The 23349-nt window shown below is 41.8% G+C and overlaps 2 long non-coding RNA genes across 2 annotated transcripts; both read left to right on the top strand.

Moving 5' to 3' along the window:
• The first annotated feature begins 1885 nt into the window (after positions 1-1885).
• On the top strand, positions 1886-4423 carry LOC137067438 (uncharacterized). Its single transcript, XR_010903227.1, has 3 exons — positions 1886-2364; positions 2612-2699; positions 3802-4423. It is a non-coding gene; the product is annotated as an uncharacterized lncRNA (long non-coding RNA).
• Positions 4424-10758: 6335 nt separating this feature from the next.
• On the top strand, positions 10759-12175 carry LOC137067439 (uncharacterized). Its single transcript, XR_010903228.1, has 3 exons — positions 10759-11084; positions 11253-11504; positions 11583-12175. It is a non-coding gene; the product is annotated as an uncharacterized lncRNA (long non-coding RNA).
• The last annotated feature ends 11174 nt before the right edge of the window (positions 12176-23349 follow it).

Here is a 23349-nt window from a genome sequence, read left to right as displayed (position 1 = left end):
AGATCGTTCCACTCTCATCTCCTGAGGTAAGCGAAATGGCTGTTCTCATATATGCTGCGTTATAAACCCTTGTAATGTCACATATAGCTCTTTATTTTAATATAATGTTAGTACTATTAATCCTATTATAATATGAGGTGTATATTTTATCGTTTTTGTTGACATTGAAGGTACCTTTTTGTCTGTAGATGGTAATGTGTATAACTTCAAGTAATTTCTATGGCTAGCCACTCATCTATTTTTGTGTGTAAAACATAAAATCATGTTGTGTGTGTGTTTGATGAATATAAATCCTTTAGCCTACATTCATGAGTGAGCTAGAAGTGTATGTTAACATTAGGCTGAACGTTTTTCACTTTGGCACTTATATTAAGCTACAGCTTCCACGATGGTAGTGTATGTAATATGTTAGCCGTTTGTTGTATTTTACATGCATATATTACAACGAGAAGTGTCGATTGCTGCATTTATATCCGTTTTTGTCGATCAAAGCAAGTCGATTGACAGTGCATTGGTGAGTTTAGTAACGCTTTGTCCAATCGAATGCGGTTAAGTTAGTCACCGGTGAATAAATCCGATGAGGCCTCTGTTACACATTCGCTGATAAGAGTTCTCTAATTTTAAACAACAATGTGCAAATATGATGTATTTAATTCAGTGTGCAGTGTACATGACTTTATTGAATACGACAGGAGTTTTTGTGACAGCTTATTACTCGACACAGTCGAACTTTTGATTTCGCGCTGTTCGATCACGTGGTACATGCAGTAGAAGTCCGCGCTGTCGATTGATTACTATTTAAAGAAAAACAAAATGGCTGCGAATACAGCAAAGCGACTGTGTCTTCACAAACCCAAGGGTGCGTTTCAATCCGCTCCCCACTTCACTAGTCAGGGCACTGACTTGGACATAAAAGTCAATGGGCTGACTCCCTTATCAGTGCCCTGACCACTGAACTAGGGAGTTGATTGAAACGCACCCTTGGGTTTGTGAAGACACAGCCGCTTTGCTGTATTCGCAGCCATTTTGTTTTTCTTTAAATAGTAGTGCATAACCTATGTGCATAACGCATTGATGTGGCGACATTCACATCGCCATTTTAATTTGGGAAGTGATGGAGAGATGACATTAATTTTCTTGTGCTATTCTTAAGTGTGACTTACCAATACGATATAAAATCATTATATTTTAGTTCAGTAATAGTTAGGAGATATTTTTTATTATAATACATAATATTTCTCCAATAATTATTGTCCATTCATGACATTGTAATGTTTTTATCACTTATATTACAATTACATAAAATGTATTTAGACATTTAAATATTTTAAAGACTTTTAGAAATGAAATTAGCACCAACACAGACTTTAAAGCATAAATTTTTATCTATCTTTGCCATTCAATTTAAAGTCACAGGGGTTGTAAGTGTGGTGTTGTAAGTCCCTTCTATGACTTTTCTTTCTCTGTTTCAGAATACTTTCACAAACCTTCCTGACCTTTGAGGTAAGACTTTAATTAGTGACATGACCACACATACAAAAACATTTGTCTTGATAAGGAAATAATTATAGTTAAAAACAAAAAAATAGGGTCACAGAAACTATAAAAATTAAACCTGTTTTGATTATACCACAAATAATTAAGACCACAGCACCCATCCGTTCTCCAAACCACTTGTTCAATATAGAGATGCTGGAGCTTATCCCAGTATCTCTTGTGGTAAATCTTATAGGTGTTCATCTCATCTTTAGGCTGCATATTTCATATACAGCTTCTAAATTATATTCTATATAGATAAAATATATAATTATTATTTAACATGCAAACAAGTTATGCATAGTTGACTTGAGTTAAGTTGTCATTGTTATCATTGTTCTTTTTCAGACTGACTGATCAGAGCACGACCTGCATCTTCTGCTGCACGCCTTGGTCAGTATTAATATGGTTTAGAGCAATATTTAAAAAAAATATTTCATCACACCACCATAATTGTAGTTCCTGTGACCTAATATGTCCGTTTCTATTTGTGTTTCTTTTTTAGGTTCCTTGTGTCTTGCTGTTTTACACGGGGAGCAGTTCATTTGTTTCTACTTCTTTACTTAAAGGAAAAAAAAACACATTAAAGCTGTTATTGTAGTTTTTCCTATAATCATCTTTCTTTTAAATTTATTTCTTTTAAGTTTATTTAACAGTTCATTTTACTATACTTGTATTGTTCTTTTCTTAACAAAAAACAAAACAAAAAAAACCTTCACAAATACACAGTGTCTCTTTCATTGTTGTTTAACTGATTTTTCTACCTGAGAGTACTGCAGGTTTTCTCTTTTCAGGCTCAACAGCTGTTTCATCGGGAGGACTTTCAAAGTAAGTTCCTGTTAAAGTGAGAATGTCCTGTTAAAATGAATTTGACTAACAACTAAATGTATTTCAATGTGCATTCATTTTGAGGATTAAAAATAAATCATTGGTTATGTTTAATGATTTTAGACTTTAAAGTAAGCTCTGTACTTTTATTAGTTACTAAGTTCACTCAAATTTGTGAGTTAATCTGATAAATTTGTCATGAATAATTTTTTGGTCTTATTTCTTTTTATCTCTTGATATTTTAAAGGATGCCACGGAAAGGAAAGAGAGCTAGGGCCCAACAAACACGTCGGCAAAAGGAGGACCTGAAGGATCAACCCTCCACGACTGACAAGGTACTGTTGATATTGTCAAATTACACACTTATTCATTCTCTCACACACTCACACTCACATACTATTGCTATCACCCTCTCTCACTATCACTCTCACACCATCACTCAGACACTCACTTACTCTCTCACTCATTTATTCATTCTCACACTCGCTCATTCTTACACTCAGATACATTCAATCAGTCACTCACACACTTATTCATTCTCTCTCTCACACACACACACACACACACACACACATTTATTCATTGTCACACACACACATACACACACATGTCTGGTGCGCTATCTTTCTGGGGACTCACCATAGACGTAATGTTTTTTATGCTGTACAAACCATATATTCTATCCCCCTACACTGCCCCTGCCCCTAAACAGGAAACATTCTGCATTTACATTTTCAAAAGAACTCATTCTGTATGATTTATAAGCTTTTGTACCCATTAGGGCCTCAATTTAGGTACCCACAGTGACACGTGTCCCCATGAGTCTGTGTGCATTCAGGTTGAAGTCCCCACCAGGCTAGAACAACACACACACACACACACACACACACACACACACACACACACACACACACATTGTCTCACACATACAATTATTAATTCTCTCTCTCTCACACACACACACACACACACACACACACACACACACACACACACACACACTTATTCTCTCACACACACAATTATTCATTCTCTCTCTCTCTCTCTCTCTCACACACAACACACACTCTTATTCATTCATTCTCTCTCTCTCTCTCTCTCTCTCTCTCTCTCTCTCTCTCTCTCTCTCTCTCTCTCTCTCTCTCTCACACACACACTTATTCATTCTCTCACACACACATACACACCCACACACTTATTCTCTCTCTCACACACACACACACACACACACACACACACACAAACACACACACACACACTCTTATTCTCTCACACACAATTATTCATTCTCTCTCTCTCTCTCACACACACACACACACACACACACACACACACACACACACACACACACACACACACACACACACACACACTTATTCATTCTCTCACACACACTTATTTGTTCTCTCTTTTATTCTCTCAATTATTTATTTACAGGTTGAACAGGCAAGCACTGCGGCTGCTGTACCTCAGTTTTCGGGTCGAATGTTCGCGGAAGGTAGGGTTTTGTCTGTGCAGGCGTCTCATTGCCAGAATGATGTTAGATATGATGTTTTCTCCAGGAATCATCAGTGCACGTGCGTCGCGTTGACATTCTTGGCTAATCAAAATGAAGGGATTCCGTTTCAAATGCGGGACCTCGATAGAGTTTTAGAGGACGGGGACGCGTTGTACGTCGACGTTAAAATGCAGCTTCTTGCTGAAGGGCGATTTAATGACGATCATCTCTCTATGGAGGAAGTACCAATAAGCGTGTCGTCGTTTAACCGAGCACATCAGGTACTGAAGTCTGAAGTGATGATGGGATATCTACGAGCCAGAGGGACCCCTGACATGGAAGGGTGGTGGATTCCTCTCACTGAAAGACTGCAGTGCCTCACTACACATGTTAGCCATGCACTTCTGATCGTTTCTCCAGAGTGCATCGCGGTGTTCAGAGACCGATGTGGAAGGTATGGATTCTTTGATTCGCACTCACGAACTGCAGAAGGCTTGCCCCATCCAACCGGTCATGGAACTGCAGTCATGTTGACTTTTACCCACCTGGGTGACATGATTGACAGACTCCTCAAGGTCTTCCAGGATCGTGGAGATAAAGCAAACTATGAATTCATGCCGGTGTCGTTCGAAACCGAGCAGCAGTCTGGGCGACTACCTTCACCGTCGGTTTCTGAACAGGCATCGCAAGTGACGTTAGCTCCACCAGAACCACAGACAAATATTGGAGCCACAGTTAGTCTCGTTGACTCGGTAGCAAAAAAACAAGCTTTGTTAGATAAAAGAAATAAGCACAGGCGAAGAAAAGAAGTCCGCAGAGCTTTAAAAAATTCAAAACAAGCTAGAGAACATAAGGACACGACACCATCTTATTCAATCAAAAAACATAAAAAAAGGGACTATGACAAACAGCGGTACATCACTTCTTTACAATATCAAACAAATAAAAAAGCAGAAACTAGGATAAAGTATAATCAGGATGCTCGCATCCGAAACAAAAAGAAAGAGTACATGCTTAGGCGGTATAAGACAGATACTCTTTTCCAGAGTAACATGAAAGCGTACACGGTTAAGCGGTATAGGACGGATACTCTTTTCCAGAGTAAAAAGAAAGCGTACGTGGTTAGGCGTTATAGAACCGATACTGATTTCCAAAATAAAATGAAAGCGTACGTGGTTAGACGGTACAACACAGACAATCTATTCCAGAGTAAAATGAAAGCGTACATGGCTAAGCGATATGCGGGTGACCCGGAGTTTAGAGCACATCACATCCTGCGATGTACGCTGCGCAAGTCGGAAAAATGCGTCGGTGATGTCTCGTATCGGATCCTGCATCGGTTGCAATGCGCACTCAGAATTAAAAGGAAATACAGACCGTACATCTGCTTTAGCCAGGAAACACCGCAGCCTTTGGTTGGCCAAGCAATTGAGAGTGCCATTGTTGGCCAAGCGATCGAGAGTGCCATTAATGCGTTCCGATGCAAGATTCGACATGGGCCAACACATGTCTGCACGGTCTGTCACAGAGCCCTGTTTCCAGATCAGGTCAAGGCCTGTAACAGATCGAATTACGTAAAAAACGTTCAAGTTGCCGCGTCTTGCTTGACCGGGAAGTATGTCCACGCCTGTGATCGTGCCTGCTCAAGTCCTTGCGTCGTTCCGCTAGAGAGAACAGAGGAGTGGATTTGCCACACGTGTGACAGCCATCTTAAAAGAGGCCACATGTCTTCGATCGCAGCAGCTAACCGTCTGGAATTGCCACCCATCCCGGCGGAACTGCTCGAATTAAATGTCCTCGAACGCCAACTCGTCGCGAAAATTTTACCGTTTGCTAAAATTATTGCTTTGCCCAAGGGAAGGCAGCGAGCGGTGCATGGCTCTGTTGTTTGTGTGCCCTCTGAAGTGGAGAAGACGGTTAACTCTCTCCCAAGACCTAGCAGTGAGTCCCAGCTGCTGCAGGTCAAGCTTAAGAGACACATAAATTTCAAAGGTTATCAGCACTTTCTTACCGTTGACATGCGTAACGTGCTTTCAGCTTTAGCGACGCTGAAAGCGATACATTCCGAGTACCGGGACATCTCCATAAGAGAAACGGCGACGTTCGACTTAGACAACGAAAACGACGACGGTAGGGAGGAAGAACAACAACCGGTCGATGTTGCCGAGCGGGACGAGCAAAACGTTAGTGTAGAGGAAAAGGACGAACTCCGACCGGGTCTCACATTAGACACGTGTATGCAGCCGCCTGACATCGCGCAAGAGATCATGTCGTACGGCGAGGGGGTTTTTAGCATCGCGCCTGCGCAAGGACAAAAGCCTGTCGGGTTTTTCAAGATCCCTAAGCTGGAAGCCATGGCGTTCCCTGTTCAATTTCCGACCGGACAGAACACAATCGACGAGGCGAGACAAGTATCCATAAGTCCCAGTATGTATTTCAACGTCCGATTGTTCGGCGTGGATACTCGTTTCGCCAAAGATCAGAGCTACCTTTTCTTCGCGCAGTTTGTGACGGAAACGCAACTGGCTAGAAACAGCATGTCTATCCAGTTGCGAAAAGGTAAACCGGTAACTAGAGATGGCAGACGAATTTCAAACAAGCTGCTTCAAGATAATCGCGAAATCGAGCGCTTAGTTCACAACAGAGACGCCACGCGTTTTATGCAACCGTTGAGAGGCTCTCCAGCTTACTGGGAGAAAACTTTGAGAGATCTGCAGGCTATGATTAGACAGTTAGGGAAGCCGACGTTTTTTTGCACGTTCAGCGCAGCCGAAATGCGATGGCCTGAAATCATAACCGCGATCAAGGCCCAGCAAGGTGAACAAATCGACTTTTCCGAGCTCGACTGGAACACGAAATGCGACGTGCTCCGTAGCAACCCCGTCACGGTAATGCGCATGTTTGAGAAACGCGTCGACGCGCTCATGACTCATCTGCTGTTGTCGCCCGCCGAACCCATCGGTAAAGTCGAGGACTACTTTTACAGGGTTGAGTTTCAAGCTAGAGGAAGCCCACATATCCATCTCCTTGCTTGGATAAAGGATGCGCCGGAGTTTGAGAGCGAACAGGATAAGGAAGTGTGCGACTTTATCGACCGCTACATATCCTGCCGGTTGCCCGATTCCGACTCTGATCCTGAGCTTCATCGCATCGTCACCGAAGTTCAGCTTCACAGCCGGAATCACTCCAAATCTTGCAAGAAGGGAAATGTATTATGTAGATTTGGCTTCCCTAAGCTACCGGTGACTAGCACCACGATAACTCGTCCGCGACCGCCACGTCCCGAAGAAGAGGACGACGACGACGCGTCGGGAAGCTGCATGTTTGCGCCCCAAAACGGTAACGCTCGTCCCCAACCGCTGAACCCCGTCGACGAACAGAAGCGCAAAGACGACCGAAAAAGGGCGAAGCGACGCGCGGCCGAACTAAAAGCGATGAGCGACGCTAAAGACAAACTCAAGCCGGTGTGGGATTTGTTGAACGATCCCCAAGCCTCCTTCAACAGCCTGTCAGAGCTGCTGGCCCAGTGTAAAATGAGCGCGGACGATTACGATAATTCCGTCGAGGCACTGTCCAATAACAACGTGATTTTGCTGAAGCGTGAGCCAAAGGAGGCTTGGGTGAACGGATACAATCCCGATTTGTTGAGGGCATGGAACGCCAACATGGACATTCAGTACGTCATTGATGCTTTTAGCTGCATCATGTACATGTTGTCGTACATTTCCAAGCCGGAGCACGAAATGGGCGAAATGCTAAAGAACGTCGTCAAGCACGTGCGCGAAAGTAACGTGAACGAGGAGGACGAAATGAAGCACATAATGCAGGCGTACTCCAAACATAGGCAGGTAAGCGCGCAGGAGTCCGTGGCGCGAACATGCAGCTTACCGTTAAAGAAGTGTTCGCGAAGCGTCGTGTTCGTACCGACCGACGACGACGCGCTTAAGATGAGTCTCCCGATTAGCGCGCTACTAAATAAAGATCCCGATTCAGAGGACGTCTGGATGTCGGGGATCATCGATAAATACAGAGCAAGGCCTCGAACCCGAGAGTTCGAGATCATGTGTCTGGCCGATTTCGCTTCCGAATGCCGCATCGTTTACGGTCAACAAACGAAAGGTAAAAATGTTCACCGGCTGCTAAACGGTATGGGGTATTTTCAAAAAAGAAGCGTCGGTAAGCCTGCGGTTATTAGGTACGCGCGATTTTCAAAAGAAAAACAACCCGAAAAATTTTACGGTAGATTAGTCAAACTTTACCTGCCCCATCGTTCCAACGAACAGCTAAAACCTCATCGATTTCCAACGTATGAGCAGTTTTACACTAGCGCATCCGTGGAGCTACCCACACACCCGGGTCTCCTGATGCCTGTTCGTGCCATCGTGCAAGCACGCCAAGAGAAATTCGAGAAACATAGCGAAGAAGTCGACAAGGCGTTCGATCAGCTGCAACAGCAGGGACCGTCCGAGAACGCGTGGACTGCTTTTGCACCTGAAGTCGAAGTCGACCGCTTGGAGTGCGTTGCGGAACGAGAAGACGTCAATCCGGAGGGGGAGAGTGCTGTACAAGACGATGTTCCAGAATACCGCATTCTGGAACACGGAGACGGAGTTGTACCGCAAGTAGAGGAACCCCAGATGAGTGCCGAATTCGTTAGGGCGTTGTTTCGAAGTCTCAACGAGACGCAGGCAGCCATATTTTACACTGTCTGCCAGTGGTGTCAGCAGCGCGTGTGGGGTCAAAATCCAGAACCGTTTTACTACTTCGTATCGGGTGGTGCGGGTTGTGGCAAATCGCACGTCATCAAGTGCATCTACACGGAAGCGTCGAAAATTTTGAGACAACTGCCTCAAATCCGAGAGGAAGGGGATCTCTCCGTGCCCACGGTAATCTTGAGCGCGTTTACTGGAACGGCAGCGTACAATATTTCGGGCAAAACGCTGCATTCCTTTCTAAAACTCCCGCGGAACCTGAAACCGCCGTATCAGGGACTCGGGAATGCTCTAGATGAGCTGCGAGCTGTATTGCGCGACGTCCAAATTCTAATCATTGATGAAATCTCCATGATTTCAAAGGATCTTTTTGCCTACGTAAACTGGAGATTTCAGCAAATCAAAGGCAGCAAGAAACCTTTCGGTGGGGTCTCTGTTCTCGCGGTGGGTGACTTTTACCAACTGCCACCTCTGGGTAAAGCCAAACCACTGTGCGTCTTCGAAGAGGATGTTTTGGACTTCTGGAAAGACCATTTCCAGATGATAACCCTCACAGAGATCATGCGTCAGAAAGAGGACCTTGCTTTTGCCCAGCTTTTGAACCGGCTGCGTGTTAAGCCCAAGTCCGGCGACCTCCGAGAAGCCGATAGAGCGTTGCTACTTCAGGCCGTGAAGAACCCCGAAGACTGCCCGTGTGATGCACTGCACATATTTGCCACAAACAAGGAAGTCCACAGACACAACTCCGAAACAATCGACGCTCTTCACACTGACATCGTCATCGTAAACGCAGAAGACTACAGGAAGGACCCGAGGACGGGAGGGATGAAGAGGCAAATGAAGCCCGTCGTCGGGAAAAAAACCGACCTGCTCGACACCGTTAAAATTGCGCTGGGAGCGCGCATAATGGTGACCAGGAACCTGGACGTTGAGGAGGGACTCGTGAACGGATCATTCGGGAAGGTTTCAAATATTGTCCGTAAGACAAAAGATGGAACCGAGACCGTTCAGATGCTTGGACTGACGCTGGACAACCCGAACGCCGGCAAGAATCACCGCAGAAAGGTGCAAGGTGAAGACGACGACCTGGTGTACATCGAGAGGTCCGAGGAAAGCCTGAGGAAAGGAGTGGTTCGTCGCCAGTTCCCCATCAAGTTGGCCTACGCCTGCACGGCTCACAAAGTTCAAGGGATGACCATGCAGAGTGCCGTAGTGTCGCTTAAGAAGATTTTCGAGCCGGGAATGGCCTACGTCGCGCTCAGCAGGACGACCTCGCTCCGTGGACTGCACATCACGGACTTCAACGAGAAAAAGATTTATGCTGATTCTGCGGTCACGGCCTCGTTACGGAATATGACACGAGCGTCGTTTGGCGGAATCATGCCGCTTTTACAGAAGACGAGGGAGACTGAAGTGGATCAACACTTCAAAATCGTCCATCACAACACGGAGGGACTGTCATCCCACATCGAGGACATCCGAAAACACCACGAACTGCTTTTGGCAGATATTCTTTGCATGACGGAAACTCACCTGACCGGATCGTTCATTTCACCCCATCTGCAACTGCAAGGATACAACGCATTTATGCGAAATAGGCAAGTCTCCTACTCGACGCACCAAGAAATTGCAAAGAAAGATGGAGGTGGCGTTGTCATATTTTGTAAAGAGCATATTTCAGCTCAGCCTCGGCAATTTATACAAAATGTGACCGATCTGGAGTTTGTCGTCATCAAAGTGGATAGTCCCGTCCAATTGACGATCGCCGCCGTCTACCGGCCACCGAGCTATAGTCTCAAAGACTTTTTGGACAATGTGAAGAGCCTTTTAGATTATTTGGAGATAGCGGAAAAACATCCCGTCATTGTCTGTGGCGACTTCAACGAGGACCTCTTGGGTACAGGGAAAAAAGCGGTTTTGGAATTGTTCCAGTCAAAGGGATACGCGCAACTGATCACCACAGCAACGACCAAAAAACGCACACTCCTGGATCATATCTACATCTCTCATCCGGATTTGTGCCTTCAGGCGGGTGTGTTACATAGCTATCATAGCTATCATAATCCGGTGTACTGCATTTTGCGTAGGTGAGTTTTTGTTGTAGATAGCTATTGCTGCGCATTTTAGAATAGTATGCCATACGGAACCGTGGCCACTGATTGCGGCATTAACGTCAGCAGTGGGGCAGCAGCCTTTTAAAACCACGGGTTGGCGCGTATGGTCGTGTTGATAAGCCATACGGAACATAGTCACTGAAAAGTGGGGCTACGTCTGCCTATGCTATGGTTGGCGCGTATGGCCGGTTTGCAGTTTGATGGTGCGTCGAGGTTTTGTGACATTCGTTAACCAAAATAAGCGAATAATTTTGCGGAGTTCGGCTCGTATTAGCTACGTATTAGTAGTTCAGCAGCTCCAGGGAGGACACGGCGGCAGCGGCGGATCCAGTGAGGAGTCATGTGCCAGCTCCAGGGACGACACAGACAGTGGCAGTGAGACACGACGACAGGAAGGTAAAGCAATACATGGTAATGAACTGTTGTAATTTAATGTGTGTTGTGATTTTTGACCTTATAATACAAGTTTTACATTGAATTTGTGTTCAGTCTGTACGATTTGTGACAATTTGTATTTGATGCATTTTATAAAGTCCCCTTTTATCCTGTTGTTGATATGTGCAGGAAAAATTTGGAGACGACAGCAGTGCTGTCTGTGACCGGATATCAGTGTGCAGTACCATGTAAAGCTAAGTGTTTAAACATCTCACTTAAGTCACTGTACCACTGCACATCATAACCACATTAGGAGGAAACTGTTAAATCTAATATTTGATGCTTTTGATGTTTTTCAGAAACCGGCCATTTGAAGTCAGAATGTCTGAGAAGAAGCTGGACACCAATATATGGACTCATTCCTTTCTGCAAGGTTTTGTGGTGAGTTTAATTTTATTTATCTCTTACATTTTTTTTTTAGTACTTCTACCAATATTCATTTCTCAATTTCATGCCCAGGGGACGGGACCAACATGTGTATGGCGTTGAGGACAACGCTAAAGACTGAACAAGCACAGCTAGAAGCACAGGGGTAAAGTATGTCAGCACTGCGGATGTCCATAATCAGGTTTGGTTCATTTAGTTTTAAGGTAATACAAATGCAAACAAATAATGTGTAATACTAAACTGTTTTTTTTTTGTCTCCTTGTGTGCATGCGAGTGTGTATGCGTTTGTTATAGACTGTGCGTTTGTGTGTGTGTGTGTGAGTGAGTGAGAGAGTGAGTGTTAGATAAAGAATGAATGGAGAGTGAATGTTCCTTTCCAAGGATCGCCACCTTGTCGTTGGTGGAAAGGCTTGTGTGTTCCAGTGATCCCTAACGGCCGTTTCACACTGCAAGCATGAGCTTCACGTCAGCAAAACTACACACACACTCTGTGTGAATGCACTCTTTGCTTGTCATGCACACTGGAAAACATACACTGCTCATGCGCTGCTCAAGCTTGCAGTGTGAAACGGCTGTAAGAGTAAGCGGCTTGCTTAAGGGTGAGGTTCCAGACTAAGTGCGATCCAAATTGCCATTAATTAAATAAAAGTACATTTTGAACATAATTTCATGGTTTTGTCTTTCTTCATCATTTTATAATCAAATATTGTGTGACTGTTGCATGCAAAATTATCCATTCAATTCTCAGTTTCCAATAGGCATACTTGTGCATTACATCAACATCTGACGTTTGTGATAATTTGGTAAATGACCAGCCATAGTAATGAAATTGAGAGTCATGTTTAATGCTTATCATCCTTAGATCAACTATAATACATTCCTGGGATTCCTCATGTAAGTGAATCGGTACACATGTCCATTTTGTAAATGTATGCTCCTGAATGTGATGGTGAGAAAAAAAATAATAAGTTCTGGGTTTAAATCTGATGCTGTATAGTATTTCCTCAGTAAAACTAATTTACCAGCCTCAATTAACAATACATTTTGAACTACAGAGATCCAGGTATAGTGACAGATGGTCCTTTAAAATGGCTTTTTATATACTTGTTATATACATGTCTATGCTTCAAACTAATTTAAAATCACATATCCAATGAGTATTTGTTCAGTGTTCACTGCACAATAAAACATCCATCAGTCTTACTTCATGCTAACAAACTATCATTTGAAATATGTAATCATCGGTTTCTCTCAGGCATACTTGTAGATTTCATCAGTGTCTGTGACGTGGAATGTTTGTGATAAAATTGCAAATGACCAGCCATAGCAATGAAATTTAAATTAACTCATCAAAGTCATTTAAAATAAAATATAATTTCTAAGTGATTTTCATGCATTTTGGGTTATTTTCACAGCAATAAAGGATATTTTTATATGATGTGTGATTTGCTGCTGAAATGCATGTCAATGGGTAATTTGCCTTTAATTTTACAAATCCAAGTGACATTAGTGCAGTATAGTTTAACAGATCCATTTCTTTGAAATCCCTGTTAGCATCATATTCTTGTGACATCTTAAATGGAAATGTAATATTCTTGTTTTAGTTTATTGTGTAAAAAAAAAAATCAGTAATGACCAGGAAAAATGTATGCTTAATGTGTGACTTTTAATTATAAACAAGACTGAAACGCAACGAAACTCTTATTTTGAAAAATCTGCGCATTGACTGTGCATTAGTTTTTAGATGAGGGACATACAATTTGCTTTCTAAAAAGTCTAAATTACCATATAAAAACACCAACGTCAAAAGTGTCATAATTCATAAACATTAGTTAATATGCAATCGTTTGATATTCATTGAACTGCTCCGAAGCGCGCTGCTGGGCGGCGGGGGGGGGGGGGGGGGGGGTAGAAATGACACGTGACAATGACGTGCAGCGCTCACTATAAATACTGGTACCGCTGCTGCACCCGCACAGTTCGAGATGGCTGGTACGCAGGAAGTTTGGATCGTAGGCAGCTCCATTGTTCGTAGGCTGGAGGCGCACATCCGCGGCAAGGGCCTAGACAGGAACCTTGGACTTCGCGCCAAGGTAACTTGGGCAGGGAGAGGGGGTAGACGGTGGGAGCACCTGCTTCCAGTGCTGCGCTCTCTCTCTGCGACGGCTTCACCACCCCGGGTTCTCGTTGTCCACCTAGGGGGAAATAGTCTGTGCCGGGAAGGCCTTAACCGCCTGGATTTCTTTAGGGAAATCAAGGCTGATGTGGTTAAGGTCTTAAGACTCTTCCCAGAAACCACCGTTCTGTTCTCAGAAATCCTGCCCCGTCTGAGTTGGAGAGGTCAGGTCGGCAGGAGGGCCTACCCGATCGAGCGGAGCCGACGGTGGCTGAACAGAGAGGTGTCTGGGTTGTTGCGGTGTATTCGACATCGCAACATCAGATTGCCTCATCTGTGCAGAGATGGGGTGCACCTGAGCCTGACGGTAACGAGCTGCTGCGACGCAACATCGCTGAAGCTCTGCGGGTGGAGCTCGGGGGATGAAGCCACCAAACCAGCAACAACGGCTCTTTTAAGAGCCACCCAGTCATTCAAATAAAGAGCATTTTTCCAGGTGTGTTCATTTTTGTCTGTTTAGGTATCCTCAAGTTAACTAATGTTCCAAATAAACTTTAAAATGGTTGCTGTATGTTGCTAAAAATAATCTTTTCTAAACATCACGCTAGCCAAATGAAGTTAAGCAATGCCCAAGGAACTGCATAATAAAACCAACAAATGTTTCTATGGATGAAAGCTAATAAACATATGATAACTGTTATTGTTATTTATTAGATTATTACTGAATATTGTGCGGTGTGCAGTAACTTTACAGGTCTGCGCGGGAATTTTTTCCCCCTCCCGCTTAAAATTGACTTCGTCACCAGAATAATGGCGCTATGGGTGTTTACTTTCTTGCTCCTTTTCTAAATTGTGACCATATTATCTGTCAAAAACAATGGATGGTAGTCTCTAGGTCCACAAGCATTTTTTAACACCATTATAAATTGTCTTCAGTGGCGTACGTAGTCAGTAACATAAAGCGTATGTTTCCTAAAAAGGATTTTTGTCGGGTTCTAATACGCTGAGTTCGCTCTTTTCAAATTGTAAAGGTACTTACTTTAACTAAAAATAATAAACCCAAAGACAACAATGTCATGCAGCGATACATCTTATGTACAGGTTCTCTTTTAACGACATATTAGCGTAAAGATAAATATGTGTATCCTCAGTGGAGTAGTTGGTAGCACGTCAGCCTTTGACGTGTGTTGTTCTTTTGACGAACTGGTTCGAATCCGCCTTTTGCAGAGCTTACTTTTCTCATCACATATTTCATTGAAAAGGTATTTACTTTTCATAAAATGAATGACAATTAACACTTATAACAATTTTCTAAAAGTGGAATTAAAGTGTCTAAAATGAAAAGTTTATTTTTTTATTTTTAGTACATATCCTGTCCGTCTGAGATATCGTTACCATGACGCGTTGCTATGTTGGGAGTTGAGCTTAACTGCTCATTCTGACACTGCCTCTCTTTCTTTTTTTGTAATTATTCTACTCATTATAAAAGTAAAACATAATGTGTTTGTATCTATAATCCTTTAACATAAGTGTGATCATGCTGTCTGCCTAGGGCAACGGTTGTTTTTTTTTACTACCTATTATCGCTATGCTCTATGTGCTGTCTAGTGGCGCAGTCAGTTAAGCGGGTGGTTTACGGTGCATCGTTTTGTCGCGATTAACGTGGCTTCGAATCCGCGTTCGACAGAGTTTGCTCCTTTCCCTTTTGTCATCAAATATCACACTGGAAAGGTATTTGCTTTCAATAAAAAATGATGGCAATTAACACACACAATCATTGTTGGGCTCTTTTGACTCAGACTGGTAAATAGCCTTTAAATATCACACACAATATCATATAGGGTGTGCTTGACATACATGTTGCAGTCACTTGCAATAACCGGGCCCCGAGTTTTGCCACGGCAAGCACCACTCACAATTTCTTCAGGAATTGTACTTTCTAGTATTGTAAATACTATTCACTTTTTCAAAACTTTGGCACGCTACTCCTCCGGCACCGTTTGTCACAGACCCACGGATGAGGTGTCAAATCGACCGACTTATTGAGGAGAGGTGTGCTATGTCTTTTCTAAGGGATCGGATGAACGATCTCCGTTTTGGCGGGAAAAAAATCGTCCGGAAAAAGTCCCATAGACTTAACATTGGCAGTACTGTGTGAGATCATATATTCGGATCAGAAGGTCGTAGAGACTCGAGGGTGGGCTCTTTTGACTCGTCCTATCAAGCAGACAATCAGTAGTGACATCACAACTTCATAGCCACTCCCTAGCAACCATTTAAACAACCCTAGCAACCATATTTCAACATTAATAAGCCATATCTCAGTACCAGACCATTGTACACATACAGAGTTGGGCTCTTTTGACTCAGACTGACAACTACTCTATAAATATCACCTCTTAAACTGTATGGCCACACCATAGCAACCAATTAGACCACCCTAGCAACCATACAGACACATTAATAAGCCATATCTCAACTCCAGAACATCTTACAGACATGGGGCTGGCTTATTTTGCAGTCTCTTGCAATAACCGGGCCCCGAGTTTTGCCACGGCAAGCACCACTCACAATTTCTTCAGGAATTGTACTTTCTAGTAGTGGTGCTTGCGGTAGCAAGGCATCACTATTGTTCTCCACCATACTTATTATTATTCTTCTTCCACCGCACACGTATTTTGGCGCGCTTCTCCTCACACAAATTTTGTCAAACCCCAACCACTAAATAGCCAAAGTCGGCGGCCTATACGGGGAATGGTGTGCTATATCTCTGCTAAGGGATCGGGGGTACGTTGTGCGCCCCAGGGGTGCAAACGTAGCCCAAAAGTGCCATTGACGATTGATGGGGCGAAACTTTGACCCCTCGTGGCTCCGAGCGAGGATCTCAAACACACACATATATTACACGAAATTTGAAGGGGCTGATAGGATCTCTCAGCACACACATCTCAAAGGGGTGTAAGTTGTACCCCTGGGGTGCTAGAGCTCCCCAAAAATCGAAAAATTGTCCCATAGACTTATAATGGGGAGGGTTGACCCATGAAACGCATGCAACGCATGCGTTTCTCCTACTATGGTAAATCCCATAGGGATTTTGTATTGAGCATAGCTCTGCTTCACAGACTCACAGACACAAGGGGGTGGGCCCAATCTACTCAGACAACCAATCACTATCTCAGGATCATGATGATGTTATTAAGCCACGCCCTAGCAACCGTTTAGAGCTCCCTAACAACCAATCCCATTGACTTCCATTGAAAAAGATCAAAGTTATATCTCTGGATAGGAGTGTCATAGAAACATGGGGGTGGGTTTGATTGAGTCAGGGCATCAACGGCCAATCACAAATCACCTTCAACACTTCCTAGCCACGCCCTAGCAACCACTATCAAGCACCCTAACAACCCAAATCCACAGTGTATATCTTCTCATCTGAACATCATAGAGACACGGGGGTTGGTTTATATCATTCATACTGGCAAGGAGCTTTTGGGGTATCATTATGGGATGGTGCCAAGCAACTCCATAGCAACCAAACAGAGTACCTTAGCAACCGTTCAGATCTCTGCATCAGAAAATCGTAGAGACACGGGGGTTGGTTTATATCATTCATACTGGCAAGGGGATTTTGGGGAATCATTATGGGATGCTACCAAGCCACTCCATAGCAACCAAACAGAGTACCTTAGCAACCGTTCAGATCTCTGCATCAGAAAATCATAGAGACATGGGGGTTGGTATATATCATCCATACAGGCAAGGTGATTTTGGGGTATCATTATGGGATGCTGCCACACCCTAGCAACCACATAGCAACGTCATAGCAACCACCCAGAACACCATAGCAACTGCCTAGCAACCACCCAGAACACCTTAGCAACCGCCTAGCAACACCCTAGCAACGCCCTAGCAACCACCCAGAACACCCTAGCAACCGCCTAGCAACGCCCTAGCAACCACTCAGAACACCATAGCAACCGCCTAGCAACCACCTAGCAATGCCCTAGCAACCTCCCAGAACACCCTAGCAACCGCCTAGCAACGCCCTAGCAACCACCCAGAACACCCTAGCAACCACCTAGCAACCACCTAGCAACCACCCAGAACACCCAAGCAACCGCCTAGCAACGCCCTAGCAACCACCCAGAACACCCTAGCAACCACCTAGCAACGCCCTAACAACCACCCAGAACACCCTAGCAACCGCCTAGGAATGCCCTAGCAACCACCCAGAACACCCTAGCAACCACATAGCAACGTCCTAGCAACCACCCAGAACACCGTAGCAACCGCCTAGCAACCGCCTAGCAACGCCCTAGCAACCACCCAGAACACCCTAGCAACCACATAGTAACCACATATCAACACCCTAGCAACCACACAGAATACCCTAGCAACCACCTAGAAATGCCCTAGCAATCACCCAGGATACCCTAGCAACCACCCAGCAACCCCCTAGCAAGCACACAGAATACCATAGCAACTGCATAGCAACACCCTAGCAACCAGCTAGAAAACCCTAGCAACTGTATTGCAATGCCCTAGCAACCACCCAGCAACCCCCTAGCAACCACCCAGAATACCATAGCAACTGCACAGCGATGCCCTATCAACCAATTACAATACCTTAGCAACCACCCAACAATGAACTAGCAACCATCTACAATACCTTAGCAACCGCCTATCAACTCCCTAGTAACAACCTTGAACACCTTAGCAACTGCCTTGCAACCACCCAGAACATTTAGCAACTGCATAGAAAATATACAGAAAATCTTAGCAACCACATAGCAAAACCTTAATAACAACCTAAAACCTCTTAACAGTTGAGCAACACCCTTACATCCACCCAGTTTACTATAGCAACCACTTATCAAAATCCTAGTAATCATTTACATTACCCTAGGGACGGTGTAACAACTTAAAAAAAATGTTCTGCTGTTTACTTAATACATAACGTAAGTATAGCAGGGTGAACTTATATAAAGGTAATGGGAGTTATAAAAAACTACTGTAATACTACTACTACTACTACTACTACTACTACTACTACTACTACTACTAATAATAATAATAATAATAATAATAATAATCATAATAATCATAATCATAATAATCATAATAATCATAATCATAATCATAATCATAATCATAATAAAATGTTCCACTTCTGAATTTACACATTTTTATAAGAGGAAGCAATTACAGGGAGCTGGATTATGGCTGATAGAGGTGTCAAATTACCATCACTCTCTCAGTAAGTTTAAATACAGACCTATCACTTTAAAAAAAAAAAAAAAAAAAACAAGTATAAAATAATATATTTGGAGTATGGTGATGGAAATTTACATTATTTTTTATTATTTATATAACATAATTATTATATTGTTCTCATCATCTTTAAAAAAGGCCCAAAGTGAAGAAAAAGTCATTTTATTGGTTGTCCAATCAAAGCTCGCTGCTGATTGGCTGGCGGCACCAACGAGCGGCAGCTCTCACTGAAGATCGTTCCACTCTCATCTCCTGAGGTAAGCGAAATGGCTGTTCTCATATATGCTGCGTTATAAACCCTTGTAATGTGACATATAGTTCTTTATTTTAATAGAATGTTAGTACTATTAATCGTATTATAATATGAGGTATATATTTTATCGTTTTTGTTGACATTGAAGGTACCTTTTTGTCTGTAGATGGTAATGTGTATAACTGCAAGTAATTTCTATGGCTAGCCACTCATCTATTTTTGTGTGTAAAACATAAAATCATGTTGTGTGTGTGTTTGATGAATATAAATCCTTTAGCCTACATTCATGCGTGAGCTAGAACTGTAAGTTATGTTAACATTAGGCTGAACGTTTTTCACTTTGCCACTTATATTAAGCTGCAGCTTCCACGATGGTAGTTTATGTAATATATTAGCCTTTTGTTGTATTTTACATGCATGTATTACAACGAGAAGTGTCGATTGCTGCATTTATATTCGTTTTTGTCGATCAAAGCAAGTCGATTGAGAGTGCATTGGTGAGTTTAGTAACGCTTTGTCCAATCGAATGCGGCTAAGTTAGTCACCGGTGAATAAATCCGATGAGGCCTCTGTTACACATTCGCTGACAGAGTTCTCTAATTATAAACAACAAAGTGCAAATATATGATGTATGTAATTCACTGTGCAGTGTACATGGCTTTATTGAATACGACAGGAGTTTCTGTGAGAGCTTATGACTCGACAGAGTTGAACTTTTTGATTTCGCGCCGTGCGATCACGTGGTACATGCAGTAGAAGTCCGCGCTGTCGATTGAAATGGGGTGCGGCTCTATCCGCTCCCCACTTCACTAGTCAGGGCACTGACTTGGACATAAGTCAATGGGCTGACTCCCTTATCAGTGCCCTTACCACTGAACTAGGGAGTTGATTGAAACGCACCCTTGGGTTTGTGAAGAGACAGCCGCTTTGCTGTATTCGCAGCCATTTTGTTTTTCTTTAAATAGTAATGCATAACCTATGTGCATAACGCGTTGATGTGGTGACATTCACATCGCTATTTTATTTAGGGAAGTGATGGAGAGATGACATTAATTTTCTTGTGCTATTCTTATGTGTAACTTACCAATACGATATAAAATCACTATATTTTAGTTCAGTAATAGTTAGGAGATATTTTTTTATTATAATACATAATATTTGTCCAATAATTATTGTCCATTCATGACATTGTAATGTTTTTACTACTTGTATTACAATTACATAAAATGTATTTAGTCATTTAAAGATTTTTAGAAATGGAATTACCAACAACACAGAGACTTTACAGCATAAATGTAAAAAAATAAATTAAAAAAAATCCAGTTTTATCTATCTTTGCCATTCAATTTAAAGTCACAGGGGTTGTAAGTGTGGTGTTGTAAGTCCCTTCTATGACTTTTCTTTCTCTGTTTCAGAATACTTTCACAAACCTTCCTGACCTTTGAGGTAAGACTTTAATTAGTGACATGACCACACATACAAAAAGATTTGACTTGATAAGGAAATAATTATAGTTTTAAAAAAAATATATAGGGTCACAGAAACTATAAAAATTAAACCTGTTTTGATTATACCACAAATAATTAAGACCACAGCATCCATCCGTTATTCAAACCACTTGTTCAATATAGAGATGCTGGAGCTTATCCCAGTATCTCTTGTGGTAAATCTGATAGGTGACCAGTTCATCTCATCTTTAGGCTGCATATTTGATATACAGCTTCTAAATTAGATTCTATATAGATAAAATATATAATTGTTATTTAACATGCAAACAAGTTATGCATAGTTGACTTGAGTTAAGTTGTCATTGTTATCATTGTTCTTTTTCAGACTGACTGATCAGAGCACAACCTGCATCTTCTGCTGCACGCCTTGGTCAGTATTAATATGGTTTAGAGCAATATTTTAAAAAAATATTTCATCACACCACCATAATTGTACTTCCTGTGACCTAATATGTCCATTTCTATTTGTGTTTCTTTTTTAGGTTCCTTGTGTCTTGCTGTTTTACACGGGGAGCAGTTCATTTGTTCTTTCTACTTCTTTACTTAAAGAAAAAAAAACACATTAAAGCTGTTATTGTAGTTTTTTCTATAATCTTCTTTCTTTTAAATTTATTTCTTTTAAGTTTATTTTGAATATTTGAATAGACAGTTGTTTATTTTAATTTTTTTTTTATTACATTTCTAAATCTTAACTTGTTCTTTTAAGCTTGTATTACACTCATACAGAGAACAGTTCATTTCACTATACTTTTATTGTTCTTTTCTTAACAAAACAAAACAAAAAAAATACAAAAAAACCTTCACAAATACACAGTGTATATTTCTTTGTTGTTTAACTGTTTTTTCTACCTGAGAGTACTGCAGGTTTTCTCTTTTCAGGCTCATCAGCTGTTACATCGGGAGGACTTTCAAAGTAAGTCCCTGTTAAAGTGAGAATGTCCTGTTAAAATGAATTTGACTAACAAAGAAAGGTATTTCAATATGCATTCATTTTGAGGATTAAAAATAAATCATTTGTTATGTTTAATGATTTTAGACTTTAAAGTACGCTCTGTACTTTTATTAGTTACTAAGTTCACTCAAATTTGTGAGTTAATCTGATAAATTTTTCGTGAATAATTTTTTTGTCTTATTTCTTTTTATCTCTTGATATTTTAAAGGATGCCGCGGAAAGGAAAGAGAGCTAGGGCCCAACAAACACGTCGGCAAAAGGAGGACCTGAAGGATCAACTCTCCACGACTGACAAGGTACTGTTGATATTGTCAAATTACACACTCATTCATTCTCTCACACACTCACACTCACATACTATTGCTATCACTCTCTCTCACTATCACTCTCACACTCACACTTACTCTCTCTCACTCATTTATTAATTCTCACACTCGCTCATTCTTACACTCATTCAATCAGTCACTCACACACTTATTCATTCTCGCACACACACACACACACACATTTATTCATTGTCACACACACATACACACACATGTCTGCTGCGCTACCTTTCTGGGGACTCACCATAGACGTAATGTTTTTTATGCTGTACAAACCATATATTCTATCCCCCTACACTGCCCCTGCCCCTAAACCTACCCATCACTGGAAACTTTCTGCATTTACATTTTCAAAAGAACTCATTCTGTATAATTTATAAGCTTTTGTACCCATTTGGGCCTCAATTTAGGTCCCCACAGTGATACGTGTCCCCATGAGTCTGTGTTTATTCAGGTTGAAGTCCCCACCAGGCTAGAACAACACACACACACCAGGGTGTCCGCGGGGTTTTAAAAAGTATTAAAAAGTGATAAATCAAAATTGTCAAATTTAAGGCCATTAAAAGTGTTAAATGTGGTCTCAGAGGTATTATTTTTTTCCAAATTAGGTATTATTTTTTCAGACTATCAGGTGTCCTATTCTGATTGAAATTCTGTCTGCGTTCGCGTTAGTTCATTTAAATATGGGCTTTAGCATATCTGGGCACATAATCAAAGATCTTACGTCTCCGTCTCAACGTGTGTTTGAGGCTGACGTCATATTCAGTGATCGTTCGGTATCATCTCAGAACACTGCGCGCTCAACAGAAGTGGCTGGCTTACGTTTTATTTTAGACTTCCTTAAAGGCATATCTTCAACGACTATCTTCATAAGAGCAATCTTAAATGATTTATATAAAGTCTAAAATGAATAAAAAGAGTTGTGAGAGAATGAGGCACGATCCATAGACAGTAGTATATAAACAGTGAGATCCGTGTGTCTGTCTGCTCTTAAAGGGACAGCAGCCAATAAAGCTTCCTGTCAGTAAAGCTAAAGAACAAAGGGAACAGAGAAAATGACTCGCTGCTCTTGACTAAATCACTTTTGTAGCTTTAATAAGGATTAACTATTTCATTTATAGTTTATGCAGTGCAGACTGCATATAACTTTGATAACTTTATTAAATTTCTCTATATTTCCTAACTGTTAAGATAGGAAGGGGAGGAGTAAACATGACATTTATTATGGGTTTATGTTAGCATTGTTTTAAGTTTACTTAAATTAAAAACTGTTATATTTTTGAAGCCTAATAATGAATGTTGTAATAAAAAATAAATCAGTAGCTGTATTAATATCAGTAATACTGGCCTTCATTCATAAAAAGATGCCATTTAAACAAGTATTTAAAATATACTGTCTTTATGTTGTTTCTA

This window comes from Pseudorasbora parva, unplaced genomic scaffold (genome assembly GCF_024679245.1).
Source record: "Pseudorasbora parva isolate DD20220531a unplaced genomic scaffold, ASM2467924v1 scaffold_52, whole genome shotgun sequence".
NCBI classification, from domain to species: domain Eukaryota; kingdom Metazoa; phylum Chordata; class Actinopteri; order Cypriniformes; family Gobionidae; genus Pseudorasbora; species Pseudorasbora parva.
This window is presented reverse-complemented; position numbering and strand designations above follow the sequence as displayed.